Source organism: Carassius carassius, chromosome 11 (genome assembly GCF_963082965.1).
Source record: "Carassius carassius chromosome 11, fCarCar2.1, whole genome shotgun sequence".
Classification (NCBI taxonomy): domain Eukaryota; kingdom Metazoa; phylum Chordata; class Actinopteri; order Cypriniformes; family Cyprinidae; genus Carassius; species Carassius carassius.
The window spans coordinates 21,973,141-21,999,597 of NC_081765.1; the positions used below are offsets into that span (position 1 = coordinate 21,973,141).

At 37.2% G+C, this 26,457-nt stretch overlaps 1 protein-coding gene across 2 annotated transcripts in view; it reads right to left on the bottom strand.

Annotated features, from left to right (window-relative positions):
• LOC132153018 (fibroblast growth factor 14-like) overlaps positions 1-26,457 on the bottom strand; it is a 142,043-nt gene that overhangs the window by 103,926 nt on the left and 11,660 nt on the right. The gene's annotated exons all lie outside the window — the stretch shown is intronic.

Here is a 26,457-nt window from a genome sequence, read left to right on the forward strand (position 1 = left end):
ACAGCACTGGTAAATATCAATCTGTGTTCAAAACTGATCTTTCCCATGCTATCCTCACTACAGTATACCCTCCTCTTTGCCTTTTTCTTGCCGTTCCTAAAAAGAATGATGAATCATGTAGCAGCTGCTTAGCCCACTCAATGGAAAACATTAAAACAATTTTTACATCAGTTCCCCTGTGGGAAAGCCAGTCAGTGCAACAGGTTAAATGCTTGTACGAGAGGATGTCAAAGATGATAATTACTCAGTTTTAAAGCCATAACCTTAAACAGAAGACAAGAGCCCTTGAGAAAGTTCAAAATATTGTTTTACTTGTACCGCACAATGCCTTTAACTGACAGAAAAAGCAGACCCCCTCCTGAGGCCAGTGTGACATCTCATTAACTGCTGCAATTTGACTTAAAATAATACAACATTTCTGAAGAGACAGCAAAGGTGAAACATTACAAAAATGTATAATGTTGTAACTAATTGTGCAAAGGTTCCTCTGTGAGAAAGATTGTGACTTGGGATGAGTGGAAAATAAAGTGAAGTTAAAAAATCATTGTGTTCTGGAAGCCAAAAGCAAATTATTAAAGTGTACTTTCTAAAGTGGAAGAGAGGGCAAATTTTTTTTTTATTGTTGTTTTTTCCTGAGTTTAATGGCCTCTGTATATTTTATACTGACACCTATGAAGTTTGTTTACCTGTTGCTGCCATTTATCTGTTTTTGTCCCTTTTTGTCTACATACTTTTGTCATTAAAATTCTAATTGATATAAAAAAAACTGCTGAGTATCCATGTACATCACATAACATCACGTAACATAAGTACTGCCTGCAATGGGTTGTGAATAGCACTTGATGTTGACTTTAAGGGAGGAAGGGTCCAAAATTCAGGAATTGTTTTAAAGTCTTCTTTTATCAAAATACCAAGCAACTTCACAGAAACAAACATGCATCCATTATTTCCCAGCTTTTTACATAACTCCTCAATATTAAACATGTAAACAAGACAAAGTCGGTGATTCAAGATCACTCTATTCAAACAGATTTCAAAAGGCAGTTCTGAAGTTCAGTTTCTTTAGTCAACAGATCCCAACTCTGTTGCTATGCCACCTCTGAAAGACTATGTTTAGATTGCCATTATTATGAGGGTTTTCACGCATCACGACCAAGATAGATGGAGGAGGTGTAGTTACGACCTATCTTATGTTTGTTAAATGAGCTTTACACAGCGCAGTGCCAATGTTACGTCTCTTTCGATGTCCGACATAACCTTGGGTGGACAATTCGAATAAAAACTCGCCTACAAATAGTTAAACAAATCGTTATTTCCAATTGTAGAAATGTTTTTTAAAGGACAACATGGTGTCCTAAACCATAAAGCGCCATTTAGCACATGATTACAGTGTGAACTGTCACTGACCTTCCTGATCAAGCAGTACCAAGCAGATATAACTGATGTTTCAATTAAATTGTATATAATCCGATGTGATATTGTATGTTATTACATGGCCCTGATTCTGATTTGCCATCCAGTGGTATGTTATTCCCAGATAACAACCACCAAATTGAATAACCCACCACTGATCCAGGTACTACAAGTTATCTTGACCAGTACTACTTATATGTTTAACGAGTATAATGTAATAAGCGGTATAATGTACATCCAGCAGGTTGTTATCTCTGAATAAACCCTTTCAGGCTGATACAAGACCTGATCAGCCTGTTGGGGTTTATTCTGAGACAACAACTGGCTGGATGTACATTATCCCTTACTTATTACACGGCTCAGTGGAAATCTTGATTCTGATTGGTCAGTCGCAACATTCCAAGGTATGTTATTCCTCAATAACAATCAGTAAAAGCTGCTAACACAGGCTCATGCAGGTAACTGAAGTCAGCGCTATACGCTTGCTAGGAACAGTTTTTATTTGTGGAAGCTTTACAGTTGGTTATCTAATAAAATCTTTAAACTCAAATCAAGATTATGTGTACATTTACTTAATTAGGTGATCCTGCTATCGTGGACTTGCTCTTTCTTGTTTTGATGATTGTTTTGTACACTGTAATGGATTATAAGATAAGATTTTAAAACAGCTTCTTAAATCAATGTCTTTTATCACCATAATTGTGTATGTGGTGAAATGCTGTGTAATAAGTGGTATGACTGTACCATATCCTGTAAATATCCATCTAGTTTGAACTTGCTGCTTGCTAGCAACTGCTTTCTTCAAAGAAGCCTTGCGTTCAAATATTTCAACTCAAATCTATATTTTGTGTATCTATATTTAATCTATATTTTATGTCTAATTATTAACTTATGTGGCAAGTAGCTGTGTAATAAGCAGAATAATGTATATCTAATCCTAAGTGACATGAACTGAAAGCGAAAGTAATATCAAAGGAAGATCACATTATTATATTTTGATAAAACATTACAAGCATTTTTTTTTTTTTTGGAATTAAAAGCACCAATGAAAAATTCAAAATAAGACCAGGAATGTGTATTATGAAAGTAAACAGGGTAAATTTAGACTTTAATAAGGTAGTGTGGAGAAAGACTTACTAGTAATGAGCAAGTCGTGGCTCCTCTTTCGTGGACTACATTTAAAAGCCCTCAAAGACTGTCCTCTTGGGCTCTTGTAGTCCAGAGAGAGGAACACATCCTCCTTTGATGTTAATGTGATGTACTGACTGAGATGTGAAATAAAATCAAGGAAATTATTTAGCAAAGAAGGACATTCGTAAACAACTTACATATCAACCAGCCATATTTTAGAGTTGGCTTGAGTATAAATAGCAACAGTATAAATCTAAAGAACCGCTAATATTTGATGTAACATGTGGAATGATATTTAAATTGTTATTTGCTGTGTGGGAATCAATAGGCACGGGCAGACTGCAGATCCAAAAGCCAAGACTATTTAGACTCTGTTCAGTACCGCAGATGTTTTTAAATGGTCCTGTGTTTATGCTCTGTAGTCTGAACACTGTCAAAGGTTTCTATTTACACTGCGATATGCAACATTGCGACTCATGCCCATTCTCGCTGTAACTGTATGATTAACAGCTTGATTATAAAGGGAGCCCTGTATTTCTGTATAGGCCTATAATCTATTCACAATTTCTGTATAAGCATGTAATCTATTCACCATTTGAATAATAGTTTTATTTTTCATGCTGTTAAGAGGACAAATGGTCGCACATACATTGCAGCATTTCAGGAGAGACAACTGCATTTAAATGTAGAGTGAATCTGCTAAAATATCATTCTACAAGTCACTCCCCATCCGATGATGTTTAAAAAAATAAACCTAATATGTCAAAAACGGATCTTTATTTACATTTACATTTACATTTAATCATTTAGCAGACGCTTTTATCCAAAGCGACTTACAAATGAGAACAATAGAAGCAGTCAGGTCAACAAGAGAACAACTACAGTATACAAGTGCCATGACAAGTCTCAATTAGTCTAGTATAGAACACATAGCCAGTTTTTTTTTGTTTGTTTGTTTTTTTATAAATGAAAAGACAAGAAAAGGAAAAGTGCTAGTGTTAGTTGGTTAAGTGCAGGCGAAAAAGATGAGTCTTTAGATGTTTCTTGAAAACATTTATTAAGTGTAATGCAGTCTAAATAACTGTATTAAAATGATTAAAACACCTCTGTGTCTGTGATTACGACAATAACCACAATGCGCAGGAGTTATTAATTTCAAATGGCTCGGGTATGGAATTAAATTAGTGCTGCTGTCGGATAACAGGTTGCATGTTCTTTCAAGTACTTCGGGAACGGGTTTACCAAACAGGAGCAGGACTCTGGGACAGATTTTCAGAAAGTCAACATTAACAATTTGTTAACGTTTGCAATCAGTACTACTATCACACACTTTTGTTCACCCGAACAAAGAACTTACTTTGCTAACAGTATATTGGGGCCTTAAAGAGAAGCAAACTGGCCAATGACAGAATCAGTCTGCACAACAGTGAGATCAGAATGTGTGTCTAGAGAGTTGGCAGCCCTGCAACCCTGCAGCACCAGGTCTGCCCATCTCTCATCTCACCCTCCAGACAGGTAAGGAGGATGTAAGGGGATGCCAGACGCAGTGAATGCATAATCATCCTCCTGCTCAGGCAACAATAAAAAAAGAGTATAATTAAAAAAATAATAATAATATTAATGATAATGATGATGATATTAAATAATACATATCTACAGTGGGTACGGAAAGTATTCAGACCCCCTTAAATTTTCCACTTTGTTATAGTGCAGCCATTTGCTAAAATCATTAAAGTTAATTTTTTTTCCTCAATGTACACACAGCACCCCATATTGACAGAAAAACACAGAATTGTTGACATTTTTGCACATTCGTTAAAAATGATAAACTGAAATATCACATGGTCCTAAGTATTCAGTCCCTTTGCTGTGACACTCATATGTTTAACTATATGCTGTCCATTTCTTCTGATCATCCTTGAGATTGAGTCCAGCTGTGTTTGATTATACTGATTGGACTTGATTAGGAAAGCCACACACCTGTCTATAAAAGACCTTACAGCTCACATTGCATGTCAGAGCAAATGAGAATCATGAGGTCAAAAGAACTGCCTGAAGAGCTCAGACACAGAATTGTGGCAAAGCACAGATCTGGCCATGGTTACAAAAAAAAGCTCTGCTGCACTTCCTGAGAGCACAGTGGCCTCCATAATCCTTAAATGGAAGACGTTTGGGATGACCAGAACCCTTCCTAGACCTGGCTGTCCGGCCAAACTGAGCTATCGGGGGAGAAGAGCCTTGGTGAGAGAGGTAAAGAAGAACCCAAAGACCACTGTGGCTGAGCTCCAGAGATGCAGTCTGGAAATGCGAGAAAGTTGTAGAAAGTTAACCATCACTGCAGCCCTCCACCAGTTGGGGCTTTATGGCAGAGTGGCCCGACGGAAGCCTCTTTTCAGTGCAAGACACATGAAAGCCCCCATGGAGTTTTCTAAAAAACACCTGAAGGTTTCTTTGGTCTGATGAGACCAAGATAGAACTTTTTGGCCTTAATTCTAAGTGGTATGTGTGGAGAAGACCAGGCACTGCTCATCATCTGTCCAATACAGTCCCAACAGTGTAGCATGGTGGTGGCAGCATCATGCTGTGGGGGTGTTTTTCAGCTGCAGGGACAGGACGCCTTGTTGCAATCGAGGGAAAGATGAATGCGGCCAAGTACCGGGATATCCTGGATGAAAACCTCCAGAGAGCTCAGGACCCCAGACTGGGCCGAAGGTTCACCTTCCAACAAGACAATGACCCTAAGCACACAGCTAAAATAACAGCTGGCTTCACAGCAACTCTGTGACTGTTCTTGAATGGCCCAGCCAGAGCCCTGACTTAAACCCAATTGAGCATCTCTGGAGAGACCTGAAAATGGCTGTCCACAATCGTTTACCATCCAACCTGACAGAACTGGAGAGGATTTGCAAGGAGAAATGACAGAGGATCCCCAAATCCAGGTGTGAAAAACTTTCCCAAAAAGACTCATGGCTGTATTAGATCAAAAGGGTGCTTCTACTAAATACTGAGCAAAGGGTCTGAATACCTAGGACCATGTGATATTTTAGTTTTGTGCAAAAATGTCAACAATTCTGTGTTTTTCTGTCAATATGGGGTGCTGTGTGTACATTAATGAGGAAAAAAAATGACCTTAAATGATTTTAGCAAATGGCTGCAATATAGCAAAGAGTGAAAAATTTAAGGGGGTCTGAATACTTTCCGTACCCACTGTACATATGCAATGCAGCGATAAGTTTTGTCAGACTGGCACTAGCTTCTGATGTCTGTCTTCCCTGATATTTTTATGTGAATGTACATGATTTACACTTGGATTCATTGTTTATTTACAACCATGCAGAGAGAGGAAGAAGAAAATGAAGAGAGTTCTGCTCAAATCACTCATGTCTTTGCACACCCTAGTGAGTGAATGGGGGGGGGGGGCAGGATGGCAGATTTTGTTTGTGGATTCTAAAATTTTAATCATGCTAGATCAGCATATTTGCTGTGGTGTGTGATACTCCGCAGACATTCACTGCTTCTCTGACTTACAGTTGTTCTCTAGGGCAGTTTCTATGTCTTTTTTTCAGTATATTAAAGGCTGTTGTCTATTTGACTGCACGTTTCTTTGTTCTTTCCCTTAATGAACTACACTTAATAAAAATAAAATAAAAATTTGTTTACTCGTATGGACATATGATTGGCAAAAATGTAATTCTAGATATTTGAGCCTGTAATTTTTACTAGTCAAAATTGAATTATGCACGTTGACCAGGAACTGGCATCAAAATTGCATTATAGATATCATCAATGTGAAACATTACTAGTCAAATTGTGTTACAGCTGTCTAATTGGAGTTTTGACTAGTCTAAACTGCATTACAACTTGTAACACTAGAGGCATTAAAAGAAGGAACAGAGCTGTCAGAAGCAACATAAAACAGCAGGTACACCAGGTTGTACTTACACTGCATATCAAGTTTGATTGCAATGCGTATGTGTCTCTCAAAAATCACTATCAACCCTGAGGTTTCCATTTTCTAGTGCTCTCAATATCAACCAGCCTTCACCATATGGGCTGAACAGCCAGAAATGAGCTTGTGAATGCTAACCATGCTCTTATTCTTCTTCAGAGGTAAGCAGATGCTCTGTGGCACTGGTGACCAACTGGAAACACTGATATGCTGATGAATACTGATAACCTTTGAGAAATGTCAAGTGTTACCAATACAGTACTTCTCTATCACTTAGATATCATGTCGTGCCTGATATTGTCAACAGGGTCTGGCTGCAGACATGCACTTGTACTCTCAGAAACCTGCGCTACCGCAAGTGACGTCACTTGCAATCTCTTTTTTTTTTATCTCTCAACATTTTACAAAAGTAGCCAGGTTGTGAAGACAAAAAAAAAAATTACAATGTCCCTTCACCACCTGCACTCTCCGCTATCTGTGACGTCACTTGCAATCGACACAAATCGTGCATGTTGCCAATGGATACGAGACACTGTGGTTATTAAACAATTACAATTTTAGTACCATAACGTATAAAGTCCTGCAAGTCAACCGTAGGAGGAAAATACAAGTGTAATCTGTGGCCACAGAACTGCACAATATGAACACAATGCTCAAAGTCTCTCGTTAAGAGTTTTCCTCCCATTGAAGACCATAAACACTTAAAATGTCTTAATGTATTAAGACTGTACTATTATTTGTAAGATCAAATTTGATATACTGTTTATTAATATAATGTACTATAAGGCAAGCAGATGCCTAGTATATGAACACAATGCTCAAACTTTTAATTTTCATCGCATACAGCAAAACGCTTAATGCGGCATAAAGGACTATGATTATAATGGCCAAATTTAAAATAAGTCTTATTTTTAAGTGCATGTCTGCAGCCAAACCCTTCTCAATATTGTTCTTACAGTTTAGAACAGACCATGTTGTCAATTTCCAGTAATAGGAGTCTCACCATGGAAACATAACACTTGTTCAGTGCTGCAAAACAAAAAAACTGTACATAAAAATATCTGTGTCGCTTTGAGCATTCCCTAGACATTGTAGTTACAACAAAACAGTAGATTTATTATTTACACCTATCATAACCAATTAAGACACTATTATTACAACTATTACAACTGCCATTGTATCTAATCATTATATTTCTATGGTGTTTTTTCATAAGTTTAACTTTAAAAATCTTTCTGTTCTTTAAAAGCCCAATGTCACCTTCAATCATTTTCCATCTGCCTCTAATTCTCTCCGGAAGTCTCCTCCTCCTCTCTATGGTCCCCTCTCTGTTTGAAAGCATAATTATTAACGAAGGTACTCAATTAGTCCTAGGGCAGATGAGTAAACACTAACAGTCCTCTAAATAATAGTAATTATCTATAAACATACAATTAGCTGTGCAGTGATGCTGTGTGCAATGGTATCATTACCAATAACAGTAAGAAAAAAATGCCAAGGGAATTTACTGTAGTAAAAGTTATAAGTCTTACATAGTAAGAGTAGCACCGCAAAAAGAATTGCGGAAAAAGTTAAGCAGCCATTAATGCTGGAAATAATAACTTCCAAAAGGTCAGCATAAAATGTTGACAAAGCTATCTAAGTGTAAACGTAAGGGTACAAAGCACAGGGGATGTCAATGATGATGGATGAATACGAAACTTGAAGACTAATGCATTTTTCCTAAACAAAGCAGTTTGGAGTTGCTCCACACAGCTTAGAAGCAGTGCTGCAAAAAGGCAGACATATTCTGCGAGAGGCGTTACAATACTGTCAGCTGCACTGCAGCAAAAATTACACAGCACAACCTCCAGTAGCTCACATCCCTGAGTAGACTGTTGGAAAAAGAGAAGGAGAGACAGAGAGAGAGAGAGAAAGAAAGAGAGAGATCTACTACTTGCACATATACAGTCAAGCTGAGAGACAACTGTTCGCTTTCACACGTTATTCATACTGTTTGCAATCCAAACAGCACTACAGTCACCCGCAAGGTAAGCCTGACAGCTAGCGCAAGCAAACCAAGCACTAGCTACAGGTTAGAATAGAGCTTATATACATCCAATAATATTCAGTTCAACCAAAAATGAAATATACATTCAATAATATTCAGTTCAACCAAAAACGAATAAACCGATACTACAAAGAGAAAAAAACCTTAGCCTGTCAGTCGGGACACATGCTTTGACACACTGTGGTAAAATCCTGAAACAATGATGCTACTTTTGCATGCAGTAGTCTATTTCAACACAAAAATCTGTGTCTTACTCACTGACACAATTAAGGTTGTGCTAATCACTGAAAGCACTGGTGTTATTAAAAGTTTTTGTGGTTATTTTAGTGCTACCAAACACACTTTCTGTGTTTTAAAAAGCCAAAATGGGTATCTGGATTGCAGTCCCTGAAAAAAAGTATGTCAGGTCATGGTAGTCTGCTGCATCCTTCATAAAACACTCTTTCAGAGAAAACGCTCTTTCAGCACAGTCACAGCAACATTTACCTGAAGTTCATGAAAATAACAAAGTCTGGCTATGAAACCGAGATATATCTCATCACCTATTTATGATCCACTATCCATGCTCTTGGAGTTGGTAGGAGTCATTGCAGTATGAGTCGTCACAGATGCTAATGTCTAAAACACATGTTGCAAATAGTAACGCTTACATAAATAAGTGATCTCACATAACATTGTATTCTGAATGTTACAATTCTGAATGTGTTACAATTTGTAACGCAGGTTAAGCAACACAAGTATGTGCTGCATTCTCACCACAAGGGACAAGACACCACTGCAGGCATTAGCACAAACTGTCTTCTATGGTCAGTTTTCTCTTTTTTAGGTCAACCACTGTCAGCCCACAGCAACATTTTGGGCTTTTTTTCAAACATTCACATCTGCGTTTGAGTGTCTGGCCAATGAATGAAAGCAAATTGCTAAATACATGTAGTCTGGGGGGAGGGTCACTCCAAAATCAATGCTGTCTGCATCATTCACAGGAGAAGTGGCGTATGGTTAGGAGTCACTATAAAACTTCTTGCTGGGTGATTCGCATTGATGACTACATAAGGAAACCCAGACGGGTTGCAGAGAAGGAGGAAACTCTATAAGCAGTTCTTACAGATAAAAAGACCTGGCTGGTGCAGAGGAGTTGTTTGATTTCAACAGGGCGCAGCAACCATTTTAACAAAAGGAAAACTAAGGTCTCTCATACACAAAAATCATACAACCTATGGATATTTTTCTGTAATTGTTGCATCTGTGGTTATAGGTCTATGCTGTGCCTATTTAGGGGTTTTCCAACTTATTGGATTGCTGGTAGAGGAAAATAAAAATCAATCTCACACTTGACTGTTTACGTCACCACTATCACGGCTCACCTTTGCTTAGTTATATCAGAATATAAAGGGTACTATTTTTAAGAAGATTATGTAAGTGCAAGCTCCATGTGCTACTAAATTACTCCATTATCATGTGGCCTGAATCAAGCCTGATGTAACAAATATACAGGACCTATTCAGTCAATGTGATTACCACAAATTACATTTCAAAGGAAATTATGTACCAAACCATTAAGCATGAAGACACAGCCAGAAACAAAACAAAAGGAAACAAAAAAAAAATCTCATGCTTGAGGCTTCTGATAGGCCCTGGTCATAATAATGAAACTGTACAGGCAGTTTAGAGTTTGTGTAGATAGATCGTATGCTTACTGCACGCTTACTGCATATTTCTTTCCGTGTCTGAAGCAGTAGAATGAGTAGGGTGCTCATAGGCAACCCTTTGATAAAGGGGAGCACTGATAAATACTACCGTCAGAACAGCCCACAGAGCGAGGAATCCAACTCCTCAGAATGGAAGAGAACTCAAGCGCTTGAAAGGAAGCACCATGCTCACAATAACCCTCAATGATGAGGGAAGCGTTGCTTCAACGTTTGTTAACAGAGACACTGGTTGAGTGGACCCCAAGATTTACCGTGGTCTAAGCCATCTCAGAGAAAGGGAACGAGGCTAATAATGCATAACCCTTACCATACAGGATTTTAGAAAGTGCGCAAAGTGCTCAGCACGCACACTTACCACCATGTGGATTTCAGAAAGTGCACATGCTTACCATGGCATGGATTTAAGAACTTCCCAAGCATCTGTCCACAGAAGCCCTGAAATACTGAGCCAAACAGGAGAGGCAAGCTCAAAGATAACCCTTTGAGGTGAGGGGAGCACTGCCTGAGACAGCATTACAAAAGAAGGTTCTCGCAAATGCCACTTATACCTCTAGCTCGATGCCTCAGCATCCTGGTGACCAGGAAGCCCCTAAGGGTGACTTAGATACGGCGTACCACCCTGGGCAGCCTAAAAGCATAGGCCCAGCCCGGACATCCAGGAAATTTTTGCCGTGCCGTGCCGTGCCTTGCCGGGGGCCTGAGGATCAAAAAAGCTCCTGCAGATGTCTGTGACCCGGCCGCATGATCCAGGAAGCATGAAGCCAGAACCAGGGCTATCATACCTGCTGGATACAACATCGATGAGTGAGGTAAACACTGCAAGTGCGAGATAAAGGATATTTAATGAAGACAATGATACAAAACAATACTGAGACACAAATAACGCTGGGAGGAATGCACAGTCCAAGATGGTGGTGATGAGTGACGAATCCGGAAGGCGGAGGTGAGTTGGCAGCAGGAGAGGGTGACACAGGAACTGCAGGGAAGCGAGCCGAAGGTAAGTGGTGTTGCTTGGTGGTGGGTTGCGTAGAGTGTACGGGGTTCCGGGGAGACATGGACATCCAATGCAGAAACACACAAGAAAGCAAAGCATAGGTCACAAACATGAAACAACGCTCTCAGGAACACAAGACGCTAGACAAGCCAATATATAAGGATGAGTAATGAGTGACAGCTGTTGCTGATGACAATTAACGGAGACGCCCACAAACTAATCAGTGCTGATGCGTAACACTCAGACTTCACCCACAAAGTGCAAAACCCAGAGATTTAACCCTGCAGCAAAGGGGGGTGCTCACCGAGGACCTAACCTATAAAAAGGACAGAAACGCACAGGTCCCGGACAACACTGCAAAGAAAAACTCGCATATGGATTAAACACAACCACCAGTGCATCAAATACATAGACCTGGACCTTCGTGGAATTAAGAATTTGAAGGCCGTTGAGTGCACCTTCGCAGAGCATAGCAGAGCCAGCCTGCTTAGTAGCACATAGAATGATATCCATGGTGCGGCACAACTCAGCTACCTTGTCAGGAGAAAGACCCTTGCCTTTATCCAGGTCTTTTAGCAAGTAAGCCTGATATCCCTGGAGCACTGCCATCTTGTACAACGAAGTGACAGCCTGACCTGCTGCTACATACGCCCTGCTATTCAAGTGAGATGTATCCTGAAGGGGCTTGGATGGCAAGAAGGGAGTCTTTAGAGATGATGTCTCACCCATAGAGATAGCTAGCCAGTGTCTCTTCTACGGGGGTATTTTCTCATAGCCGTTTTCTCGCATCGCCTCGATGTTGGCATAACTCGTATGGTGGAATCGATCGATGCGTGATGAAAACAGGCTCTTCCATTCCTTCTCGATCTCTGTATGGAGTACAGAAAGAAAAGGAAGGCTCGGCTCAGCTCAGCTGGAGGGTTATGATCAGAAAAATAACACTCATCGAGACAAACTTGCAACGTCACTTTATTGGCCCTCTTCCACAGCAAGTCAAACCTTGCCATGGCACGTTCCATAACTTCCAACATCTTCTCATACGAAGGGCAGGAGGATTGTGAAAGCTTAGCCTCAGCTTCTTCGCCCCCCTCAGACATCTCCTGTTCTTTCTGGGTGGAACCCAGCAGAGCACTGGCCCCTTGGTCAGACAATGTTAAAGAAATAACATCATCCTCCAGCAGCTCACTCTCGTCCAAAGCCAACGAGCGGGAGAGGGAAAGGCTCTCTTTAAACTCATCGGGCAGATCCACCTGCGATCCCCATGAGCTCATTCTCCTCCGTGCCTCAGCAGCGGCGGATTCTGAACCATTTGTAGCAGATAGCTGCCCCCCTTTCCTCAAAAAGAGAGACAAACATGAGCGGCGCTTTCATATCGGAAAACGTTTGCAGTGCACACAGATTGCCCCCTCGAGGACATTGCGAGCATGCTCTTCGCCCTAACAAAAAATGCAAAAATCATATGTGTCATCAGGTGTCAGATAACACCAACACAGAAGCAAACAAACCTTTAAACGCCTTTCTAGTGCTCACCATAATTTAAGGATAAAGATTGCCCTTCCCACAGAATACACGCTTCAAACATTCAGTGAAGACGAAGAAGAGGATCACATGTTCTTCCAGCACCTATTTATACTATAGTTGCACCGGTAGTGATGTCATGGGCTGTCGCCGACCAATAAGTTGTTGGTGTTTTTTGAATGTATGCTTCAGACAAGGGACATGAAGAGGCGTTTCCCATAGCGACCCCTAGAGGACGCAGTTCGAAGTTCCCTTGAAAGGGAACAATTAGTTGCACTGGAATTAGAACTGGAAAGATTCTACATTTTTTTATAATTCTGTAAAGTAATTACCAGAATTGCAGTTGAGAGAAATTAAACACAAAAAGGAGTATTCATTAGTATAACAAAAGTTTTGCAAGAACACTTAAATAATGACATGATTAATTCTGATAAATTCTGATTAATTTTTCCCTGATGTGTACAAAATATTTTTCTCTAAATAGTTTTCTCAAAATTGAAAACTGTATTTTCTATTTAGTCATATAGCTTGACAGTGTCCATCACATTGTTTTCAAATAACCTTATATGAATAAATATTGGCATATATATATTATAGCATTCTGGGAAATAGTGATCCACAGACATTGGAATTCTGACTGATGAACTATTAAGTTATTACTGATGTTAAAATTCTATATTATTTTGTATAAATAAATAAAAATAAAACAGTAAAAACTAAAATCAGTTATTTTAAATATTACAATAAGGCATAATAACATTATAATGTACATTATGATGGTAAAATGTATGTTCATTCAAATTATTTCATTAAATCATTAGAGTCAAAAGAAATCTAAAAATCTAAAGAAATTTCAATTGCATGTTAGGTAATCTAAATATAAATTTAGAGCAAATAAAGATAAAGAATAAAAAAATCCAAATTTTAAAAATGTGTAATATTGGCCAATAACTAACATGTTACCAATATATTGTGCATCCTTAAAATATCAGTTTTTATCTATTAACATTTTTCTTTAAATGATAATTACACTTCTCCATTTTGTGTGCTTCTTTGATTTAAATTGTATGAAATTAAAATTTAAAAAGCATTCTCAAATCATTTCTGAATGGCACACAACCATGCTTACTGCAGCATCTCTGATCCAAAGCTGAGCACAAACATGGTCACAATCACAGAATCACTGTGTGACAAAAATATTCCTTGATCATATCATTCATTTTGATTTGATTTTCTATCATAAAATGTAATCTGTGTTACTCTGAGCGAAAGCCTATCGCTTCATATGAATCCATGTCCTGGAGCATGAAGAAGCTTGTGCTCAAAAAATCAGAGCACTGTATCATGCTCATGCTCAGTCATGTGACCTGGACTCCAGAGCTGAAATAGTGCTGAGATGTGTCGTGGGTAAAACAGAGACAGGTTTAAATGCATAATTCCCTGTCCCACTACAGTAGCCCAGGACATGGTAAACTGAAGAAACACTAATAATGGCAACCTGGGACCTTCCAAATTGCCACATGAGATTTATTGTGGCGGTCTGAAACATGCTGTTACAAGCCATGAGAGAATGATCCACTTTAATCAGTGGGGATCGCTTTTGACAACATAAAAAAAAAGGTTGAGCACACCTTTGTTAATTTCACAGTTGCGATGCATGCAATGATGATGATGATTTAATTCCCATTGCATGTGATATGAATGCATCACATCTCAGCAGACAGAATAAAGGAGTAACTTTCACAGATCATTTATCCTTGAAATGACAAATATGACTCCAGAGAAATACCTCCTGATTATATAAATGTGATAAGTAACAGCAAATTGAATGCATTCAATAAAAGTACAACACAGATTTATGTCTTCTGGAAACTTTAATGATACTCGGAACTAAAGCATAAACATGAATGTAATCTGAATTACAGCCTTAATAAAAGTAAAGTAAATACTGTAATAAATTTATGTTTTAACATTTAACTCAAGAGCTATTTGTAATGCATTTGCAAAACAGTACGTATACATGTAAAAATTTAAATTATAATTTAAGTGTGGATATTTTTTATATGCTGTAAAAGTTTAAAACTTTAAAATTTAAGATCTAAGTCACTTGTAACTTGTGTGAAGCTTTTTGATGAATAATGAATTTACAAAATAAATTATTACATAGGAAACATAATTCTTTCTATGCAAAAAAAATATTAAAATCCGAAGAATTCTTATAAAATAAGAGAAAACGGTATTTGAATCCACATGAAAGCAAGATATTGCACTTATGATATATAGACAATGGCAGATTCACACAAGACATAATCCAGACTGTTGTTTAACCCTTGAACACTGATGAAAGTACAGAGAGCACTTTGTCCACCTTTCAGGGCAGCCGGCCAAGAGCAGTCAAACTATCCGGCTTTGTTGTGCCGTGTGGTGCTGCAGCATGGAGGAGCAACTTGATGGCAGCTTTATGTAAATGTCCACTGCGTCTAATGTGTTGCAGAGGGTCCATGGTCTGTATTTGTTTTAATTGGACTCCTCTATATGTAAAGTTTATTTCATTTATGGGGCCAGAGAGAATCCTGACACAGGCCATGAATATTATCGGCAAACACAGCTTTAAATGTAAAGAAGCACTTTTGGAGAATAAGAACAAATCTTTAACCCTGCAGCATGCTGCAAGAGCAGCAGTCAGTTACATCAGATGACTGAGACACTGTGGGCTATTTTAGAAAAATAGCTCAAAAAGTAGGACTTTTAGTCATAAAACAACTAGCTAGCTAAGTTTCATTATACTGACACAGCGGAACTAAAACTGTTGTTGTCATTGTGACAAAAAAGAGACAGTATGAAAATCTTTTCCAGCCTTTTCTAATTAGTATATTTTGCAATACAGTGGATTTCAAATATTACTCTAGCAACAATATATTCTGCACAAACATGAAAATTGCATGAAGCAAATATACTTTGGCAATATCCAGATATTACACAACCCAGCAAGATCTTTTTTAACCCCTTATTGCAAAATGTGCAAGAAAAACATTAAATAACAAAGAGGTGATGATGATATGGCTATGAGCTACAGGAAAAAAAAGTTAAGGAACCAACAGTTTGGGAAAGTGATAAACGGAGAACAGGATTCACTGTGCCACATACTCTCTGTCTGCAATGTTTCCTAGGTGATTCTTCATTTAGAGGCAATTGACTACTTGAAATCTTGAAAAATGAACTTTCTTCATCACACGATGATCATGACATTCAAGTGGATTTCCGTTTAATGTGTTGTCTGGATTTTCGTCCACATTGTGTGTGATGGTAATCAGAGTTTTCAATTTATTATATATATTTTAATATTTGGGCACAACATGGAATTGCTAATACAACAAGTAAGCTAGCAGTTAGCTATTCAACTTAACAATTAACTATCAAAATACTAAAACTCTGGCTAACTCTGGATTTCGAAAGTTAAAAGAACAAAATAGACATTAACCAGGGAAGCGTCATATTAAAATTCTGAAAGGAATAAAAAATAGACCGAGGGATAGAAGTACAGAGTTATGAGTGGATTGTACTGCTGATGAAACGTCTTTCTAAAAACCAACTTTCAGGAACCATAAAACTGTTTTTTTTTTTTTTTTTAAGTTGTGAGCTGAGAAAATGTAATGATTTCGGATTGTAAAGGCTGTCAAGTCTATCCCTCACAGCATTGTTTTCATCTGCATTAAATTCGATATGACAACTCTGATTACGGTCTATAGAAGCCATGTTATTTAATTAAAGGGATAATTCACCCAAAATGAAAATGAAAATTTGATGTTCATCTGCTTACCCCCAGGGCATCCAAGAGATGTAGGTGACTTAGAACACAAACCAAGAACACAAACCAAGATTTTAAACTGAAACCGTTGTAGTCTGTCAGTCTTATAATGGAGGTGAATGGGAATCACGGCTAAAACATACAATAAAACTAAAAAGAAACATACACAAACAAAACCAAAATAAACCCTGAGGCTCATGACAATACACTGATGTGTAAAGACACAAAATGATCGAAACTGAACAGTATTTATATTTTTTTTTTACCTTTGTTTCACGCAATGTCCAAACTGTTAAAACTCTCCTGAGTGCATCCTGTTGTGTGCTTTCTCAGCAGCAGGCGCGTGAGGAGGCTTCTTCTTCTACTTGCTTTATGGCGGATCGCAGACTTATAAGTGCATTACCACCACATATCTCTCAAATGGACTATTGACACTCTATCTACAATATCAATTAGGAGTGTCAATTGTCCACTTGAGAGATAGGTGGCAGTAATGCACTTATAAGTCTGCAATCTGCCATAAAGCAAGAAAAAGAAGCCTCCTCACGTGCCTGCTGCTTGAGAACGCGTGAGAGTTCTAACAATTTGGACATTGCATGAATCAGAGGTAAAAATGATATAAATACCGTTCAGTTTCTTGCACAGACCAATCGTTTTGTGTCTTTACATATCAACGTATTGTGACGAACCGCTGGGTTTAATTTGGTTTTGTTTGTGTAGGTTTTTTTTTTTTTTTTTTTTTTTTTTTTTTTTTTGTATGTTTTAGCTGTGATTCCCATCCACTTACATTGTAAGAATGATAGACTGCAACGGTTTCAGTTAAAAATCTTTGTTTGTGTTCTACTGAAGAAACAAAGTCACCTACATCTTTGATGCCCTGGGGGTAAGCAGATAAATATAAAATTTTCATTTTTGGGTGAACTATCCCTTTAAAGCTATTATAATCTAACTAGAATGATTGTTAAAGAATGTTTTTTTAGAAAAATCATATTACTTATCCTGTACAATATTTTGTCTACATATGATGAACTTCTAAAGTTCAGGGTATAATTTACAAAATTTGCACCCATGTCACAGAGATGCTTTAACCCTTTCATGCATGAATTATGATAACCTCAGTCAGGATTTTTTTTCCTATGTGTTTTTATTGCTCTTAGGGCATGAAAAACAAGAATTGATTTTTATTTTATTTTTTTACAAATTTTTCAAAGAGATCTTCAAATGTCCACTTGAGTGGACAGCATGCGGTTGGTTTAAACTGAAGATATACTGTATTAAATATAAGACAATAATCAAACAGATAAAGTATGTGAATTTAACAAACTAATCAATGCAATTATATCAAATAATGTGAAAACTATAAAATATATGCAAAAAATATAAATGCAAAATATTGCAATGGCTTCATACAACTTCATACAAGTTGCACTTCGCGTATCTATGATATCAGAACATGAGGACGTGATTCCATCAGAATTTTCTACAGCCTGTCAAGGTACAACTGTGGAAACCACTCAGATGCTCCCTCTAGTGCACCAGAGTATGAAGATTTACCCTTATTAGCTGATAATTATGATTATGTTCAAGATGGACATGCACATTTCTATAGCCCTCCTCTGAGAAAACCTAGCGATACGTTTTTTCAATCTCATCTGAAATGATCAGTGTTGGGGGTAACGCATTACAAGTAACATGCATAACCCATTCAGATTACTTTTTTGATGTTACAAGTAAAGTAATGTGTTACAAGTAACATGCACTACCTAATCAGATTACTTTTTGATCTAACAAGTAATTAATTACAAGTAATGTGCATTACCTAATCAGTTTACTTTTTGAAGTAACGAGTAAAGAAACGCATTACAAGTAACATGCATTACGTAATCAGATTACTTTTTGATGTTATGAGTAAAAAAACGCATTACAATAACGCACATTACATAATCAGATTACTTTTTGATGTTATGAGAAAGGAAACGCATCACAAGTAACATGCATTATGTAATCAGATTACTTTTTGATGTTATGAGTAAAGAAACGCATTAAAAGTAACATGCATTACGTAATCAGATTACTTTTTGATGTTATTAGTAAAAAAAACGCATTAAAATAACATGCATTATAAAATCAGATTACTTTTTGATCTAACAAGTAAAGTAATGCATTACAAGTGTCATACATTATTTAAGCACATTACTTTTTTCGATGTCAATGAAAATTACATTCTAATAATACAAATACATTTATTTACAGTAGAAAAAGTCAATGCATATTACGTTTTTAAGTTTTAAATTTCAAAAACAATATTCACATTATAATTATGAATTGTAGCTGAAATATAGCCATTGCATGCATGACGTCCACTACAGTGGACATGTGATTAATCAGAGTTTTCTCTCAATCTAAAATCAAAACTTGGAAAATTTTACTGTGATATGACTCATTAGATATTGCTTTATGCTGCAATATTTTTTTTACCTACAAGAGTCTCCTAGGATAGAAGGAATGGGTGGATATTCTGGAGCAACTTGGCATGTCTGACTGACCCTTGGCCATCTTGGTTTGGAGCGGGAAAAAAAATCGAAACACAAAGGCTTGCCACTTGGCTGCAATTTATAGGATGATGCACCAGGGTCCAATGAAGAGATTGATGTGCAACTTTGCCATAAAAACCCGTGCAAATTCAAGAAAAAGCTTTTTTAATAGCTGTCCACTGTAGTGACCACTATGCGTGAAAGGGTTAATTTTAGCTGCTTTACTCTAATGCTGACAAAGAAAAGTAACTCATCTACCACAGATAATAAAAAGGGCTTATGCAAAGATCACATGGCTAAACAAAGTCTTTTCTAAAACTGTGTTTTAAAAACATTATCCTAACAAACACATAAACACTTTTCAAGACTTCAGTTTCCTCCTCAGTAAAGTACTGGAGCTGTACTGTATGTGACAACAACAACAAAAAAAGCTACCTGAAGCAATACCAAGATAGCCACTGAGTGAACCAAGTCACACTAAAAAGGACCATCAGGATTTCACTACTAAGAATCAATGTGGACAAAATTTGTAACAAGATCAAGACACTGATATTCAGGAAGTCTTCTAAATCAAACAGTGTTTGTGCCAGCAGAACCTCTGTATGATACTTAAACTCTTTTAGACTTATTAACTGAACTAAATGGCTACAAATCTGTCTATCTGACATCATATTCCACTTTATATAACTTTAGAGGAAATGACTTTAAAACTTGAGCTTGCCAAGCTACTCATTATATAAAGCATTTTCTACCATTAATTGTTCAAGTTTCCTTTATTTTTCTACTAAAAACTGGTGACTCAGAAAGTATGTTTTTTGTTGTTGTTGTTGTTGTTGTTTTTTATCATTGAGTTAAAGGTGCTGTATGTAAGCTTTTTACTCTACTAAAGCATAAAATACCATAATATGTTTGCAGTTATTTAAGAAACATGCCAAGTTAACATACTTGTTTATCTGAAAAACAATGCTACAGTCAGTTATTCTCCTTTGACAATGTGCGTTCCGGAATGTCGGAACTTGTTTTGGTTTGTGAAACCTGCCCACTGCCAGTTTACGCAATTATATTTCGGCACCCTGGGTTGCCAGTTGGTGGAAAACACAGCGAATTTCATTTCATTCATTGTCAAGTGCGCTCATTCCTGTTAGTGTCATCAATCTGGCAACCTGCGTGTGTGTCAAGTCTGAGGAGGACGTGCCGGGTGAAAAAAACCCTCTCCAATATTTTGAATTTGGACTGCAATACCTAGTTCAACCACTCAGTGTCAATCCTACATACAGCATCTTTAAAATTAAAAAAACAATTCACTAAAATGAATCAGAGTTAACAACAACACTTGAAAGAGAACATTCAAGATTGTTTCTTATTATTTCCTAAACTCACTTGTGCACAACAGTTTAACAAATAACGCAATAGAGCATTTTGTCATGCTAGTAAGAAAAAAACAAATCCTATACACAAAAGACAAACTGTTTTGAAATCAAAGCTACTGTCACACTACTGAAAATGTAGTTATAGAGTATTTGCATAGCGAGCTGCTGTTCTGTTTGTTGCTAATAAGTATTCCACCACGACTGTATCTAACTGTTGCATATTGTCCAGTTACATCACTAGTTGACACATTGCATTGTTGTGCATTTGCATAGTTGAACTCTGCTAAAATTTGGCGAATCACCAGTGGTCACATATGCTGTCTCAAATCACCAACTGTCATTGAAATTAATTACTTCTGGTCACTTTGTTGCTGTGAATCATTCTCAGTATAAATGCCCTGAACAGGCAGATTGACAGCATCCATTCAACTAAAAACCCTCTAGTCTCTTGTCAGTGATGTCCCCTTTGACTTAGTCAAGAGTCCCTGATTAACACAACAGACAAAAGAGGTAGTAACAAAGTTGGTCTGTTGAGAGGGAAACAAATGAAACAATTAGGAAGTAAAAAAACTAATACACCTATACACAAAAGACCTCCAAAAAATACAATCTTATGATTGGATATGTATGAGATATGTACATTTTGTATCATATTGATTCAATTTTTTACCATATTTTATTAAAATACCAAAGCATCATAGCATGTGCACATTGTGCAGGTGCTTGTGAACACATTCATGAGTTCTCGAAGACTCTTAAAGTTACCATTTCACCAGATTTATAGATCGATTTGAACTTCACTTCAGAGATTCAATTCATGCAGCACATTGCATTGAAATATTTATTTTGTGAACATTTAGGAGCATAACAGGGAGTGGTAACATGGTATCCTATGTGAACAGACAAAGAGGGGCCTTCTAAGGCAGTAGAAGCTTTTTAAACAGGACTGTAATTTTCAAAGTGCATTTATGGCAGTACTGCAGAACATCTAGATTTTCAAGGGCACCTTTACCTGCACTGGACATTACTGTATGAAAATGATTGTTACATGGATGACGGTCAATTTGGCCATGAAAGTGAAAGAATATCGATTACAGCAGAAGACATGGTAATTATATTTATACTATGTTGTGTCCAAACAGGCACAACGCAATAAACCTAAAAGTGATTTCTTGCATTTAAATCTGAGTCCAAATTAGCCATGAAGGTAATAAGCAAAAGTACGGTTGCCTGGTTTCAAACTCTGCAGCTTGGAGCTATATAGCCTAACTCACAGTAAAATCGTATTGGTCCAAAAGCCTGTTCCATAACTATACAATTTATTACACATAAAATATGTTCAGATTGGCTGTGACTGTGTCACATTGTGCAGTACTTTCACCTCACGTTGTAAATTACTTTCACCTGAAAACTTCACACTTAATTATTAAATGGTTTTAAGAATTTATTAGATACTTCAAATATTACACTACTGTAAAATTTTGGGGTTTCAAATAAATTATGTCTTTTTAAACATTACATTACTCAAAGAGTACTGAAAAAAGTATCATGGTTTCCACAAAACTACAACTGTTAACTATTAAACTACTACAACTGATCATAAGTAATGTTTCTTGAACTCCAAATCAGCATATCAGAATGATTTCTAAAGGATCTTGACTGCTGAAAATTCAGCTTTGCCATCACACTTGGATCAAAGGACGGGCCCAAGTCATATCTATGGAACAAACAATTATAGAAACATGGGCATTGAGAATATTGTACAATGTAGCGATACCTTATCAACCACCCTCTATTCTACTGTATAGTACACAACAAAAAAAATTTTTAACCTTAACCTGTTAATAGGATAACAGTAAGTTCCCGTACTATATAACGGGAAAAACTGTAAAAGATCTAACCAGACATTTAATGTAATTTTACAGTTAAATACTTTTAATTGTACAGTTTTTAGGAGTAAACGAGAACAAATCAATGTATAATTTACAATCAAAAACAGTAAAATGATATACCCAGAATTCCCTGCGTGGCACTCCACATTTTAAAGTATTTTGTTTAAATATGCTGTATGTAAGTTTTTGACTCTACTAAAGCATACAAATTCCATAATATGTTTGCAGATATTTAAGATACATGGTAAGTTAGCTATCTGAAAAACAGTGCTAAACTCAGTTATTCTCCTTTGAAAATGTGTGTTCCGGGCCGGAATGTCGGTCTATGATTTGGTTTATGAAACCTGCCCACTGCCAGTTTACCCAATTGTATTTCGTCACTCTGGGTTGCCAGTTGGCGGAAACACAGCGTATTTCATTTCAGTCATGAAAGCTGGCAAACTAAAGGGGTCGGAGCATCAATCTGGCAACCTGCGTGTGAGTCAACTCTGAGGAGGAGGGACCAGGTGAAAAAAACCCTCTCCAATATTTTGAATTTGGACTGCAATATCTAGTTCATCCACTAAGAGTCAATCCTACATTTATTGGTTTACATTTAAATGTTCTTATTTGTAAATTACAGTTTTATACTGTAAAATGGCCATGAATGTGTTAACAGCATTTTGTCTTTTTTACAAAATGATTCTGGCAACCACAGCTGACAAAATTATATTTTAAAAACTACAAAAAATTTTGTTGTTGTTGTTGGTTTTTTTTACAGTGTAGTAACCACATAGCAACACACTAAAAATCACTCAGAGCAACTTACTTAGCAACTGCATAGCCATGCTCAAGCAACCACTCACAATACCCCATCATAAAACTGAATTCTGCACATAAGAACTGTTTTCCTTAAAGCAAACTATTTGTTCATAGTATGTGACAAATATGATGTTTATAATGTTTCAAATTCTTGTGTTTCCCCTATGAGCCACAGTTTTGAATTTTGAACAGTTATTACTGGCGCTGTTTTGACTATAGTGGATGAGTAGTTAGCAGGCAATTTGGACTTTTAAGCAGGGTTTGAGCAAGCTTTGATCAACAGAAAAAAAAGAAGAAAAAAAAAAAAACTAAGGATGGCTTACAGCAATTCTACTGATAGTCAGCTAGAGTCCGCATAATGAGGCATAATGCATCCATCCCACAATAAACAGAGTTATAAACTAGAGGAAAAGCCAGATAAATGAACTAATGCATCATGCTGTTTAATTCAGCAACTGGATGTCACATTATTTCCACACAAAAAAAGAGCTTTGGTGCAATTTTGCTGCAAGTTGTTCTTAAATAATCTAAAGACAACTCAGACAGTCTTGCTTCTGATTTGTGTATCATGAACCAGCAACAGACATGTCCACAGATAAATCTCAACACTGCTAATTCAAATCACGGTTCAAATCTATGGTATACTGGTCTACGCTTAAAGGAATAGTTCACCCTAAAATGATCATTCTGTCATAATTTTCTTACCCTGATGTTGTTTCAAACCTCTATGACTCACTTTTTTCTGTAGAACACAAAAGAAGATATTCTGCAAAATGTGGTTTCGTGTCCATAGTGAAAGGCAATTGGGTTTTAAAATATGGACATAATAGTTGAAGCATTCATCAAAATACCATCTTTTATGTTCCACAGAAGATAAAAAGTCATACAGATTTGGACTGACATGAGGGTGAATAAAATATTTTTCATTTTTGGGTGAACTATGCCTTTAACAGTTGCAGTAGTTAGTACAGTCTGAACTGAATGAGTGTATTTTTCTCTGACCCTGTAAGTTGCGATGCAGAAACATGCAGTAAAATATATATATATATATATTTTACATTGTGTGTGTGTGTGTGTGTACATACTTAAGCATATTTTGGAGACTAATTTGTACCCAAAAGTAATCAAAACCTGACAAAATCCTCAAAAACCTCAATTTGGGGATGTCCTCATTTGTAAAACTGGTATAAAAATAAAGTAAACAAAGATTTTTTGAAATTTTTAAAATGCAGAAAGTTTTCTGTGAGGGGTTGGGGAAGGGTGGGGTGGGTTAAGGTTAACAAGTGTATGACTATCTAAAACAATAGAAGTCAATGTAATGTCCCCATTTAGACAGCTAAGTAAACGTGTGTGTGTGTGTGTGTGTGTGTGTGTGTGTGAGAGAGAGAGAGAGAGAGAGAGAGAGCTTTCTCATTTAATATTATTTTGCCACCAGAAGTCACAACAGGATCCAGTCTGCCAGTTCTGCACAGAGGAATGATCTAACAGTGTTATGACAAACTATTCTATAATTAAATGCCATCTGAGAACAGATTGTCTATGTGAAAAATGAATCCTATGAGTCTTATACACTCTCAAAAGAACCTAAAACTAAGCTACATCCATTACAAGCATTCATGAATGAAAGATTGTATGCACCCCTTCGCTTGCATCCCGAGAGAGGAGCTCTGTAACACCATGCAGATTCCAGCAGGTTGAGAACCAACCTGTCTACCTCAGTTTACAACATCAGCAAAAACAAACCTTTATTCCAATCCACATTGCCAAGTGCAAGACTTTGTCCCTGCCAGGAAAACATTAGCCAACACAAGGCTATCAGAAAGTGCCATCTGCTGGAACAGAAGGCAGCCATTGAAACCCCTCTTTTAAAACTCTGGAAAAACGTTGCCTGTGACTTCTTCCTAAAAAAAGAACCAGCATCAAGGGAAAGTTACATATAAGAAGTCGTTAACTGATATGACTGAGATAAATATGGAGATGAATTCTACTGAACACAACAGAACTAAACTAGAGTGATTACAGTTCATGCGGCCCCTGCTGCATTTCTAAAAATACAGTCTGTGTTCTGTAGACTATAACCAGCAGGCCCCAGCAGCACTCTGCTCTCTTCATTAATGTTATGCAGCTAAGACCCTAATAGCCATGGTAAACTAATCAAAAACCTCACGCTTTGCTACTTCTAATCACTGACAGAGTAAAGAAAATGATGGATTCATCTCACTACGAACACGTCTCCCCGGACATTACTGCTAGAGATAGACAGTCACTGCTGGCTTTGATTAAACTTTTGTCCTAAATTGCATTTTACACTAACAGCTTCCATTTGAATATAGATTTACCTGATAAATTTCCTCTTTGTAACCATTAAAATGTCTATAAGATTTCATCTAATCAATAAACGTGTGATATTTCAAACATTGGTTTAGGTCCTTTCTATCAAAAAGCCAAAAGAATTGTTCTCAAAAGTTGGTAGAGCAATATCAATAATCACTGCACATCAATGCTTTTGGAATATATACACAATGATGTGGTATGGTACTATAATAAACCCAATTACAGTGTCAAGGATGATAGACCGTCCATTAAACTACATTGGAAAAATGTGTCATGTCAGCATGGGAAAACTGCTATGATCTACTACGCTGCAGTGTCAACGTCTAGGAAAGAAGGTGTCAACATCAACTTAGGACTCCCGCCCGTCCCCTCACGCTCTGCATAGTATTCCTTTGTGTCCATATTTGTCAACAGCTTTGTTAAAATAAAACTGCGCAAGTGTGCCCTGCAGACTGCCTTGTTGTGATTTGTTTTTGGGGAATGTGTGTCAAATAGACTGTATCCATCTTGCTGTGAAACAACAGGGGGGTTGTACATGTTTTGACTGGAATACTGCAAGCTGATAATCTCCTCATGAACAAGTGAACAGAAAGAGACAACTGACATGAGGTCTTTGCACTGCACACAATCACATAAGAATAATTGCTGCACAGGAAAACCAGAGAGTAGCATCACTTTAAGTGATGCAGGACTGAGAAGGATGCTGCAGCATCTCTGAAATGAACCCGAAAGCCTTTTTCACACACATACGGCCCGAGTGAGGCTGTCTTAACACTTCATACCTGTGGGATTTAGTTGAAAAAAAGTTGCATGTTGAAGCCTTCGGCTGTAATATTGGTCATTGGTCTCACCACCAGAGCTCAAGTTACCCTCAGCTTGCTTGCATTCACTGACTTGCTGCACAAATTTGACTGCAGATCAGCACACACAGAGGGGAAGAAGACGCAATGGCAC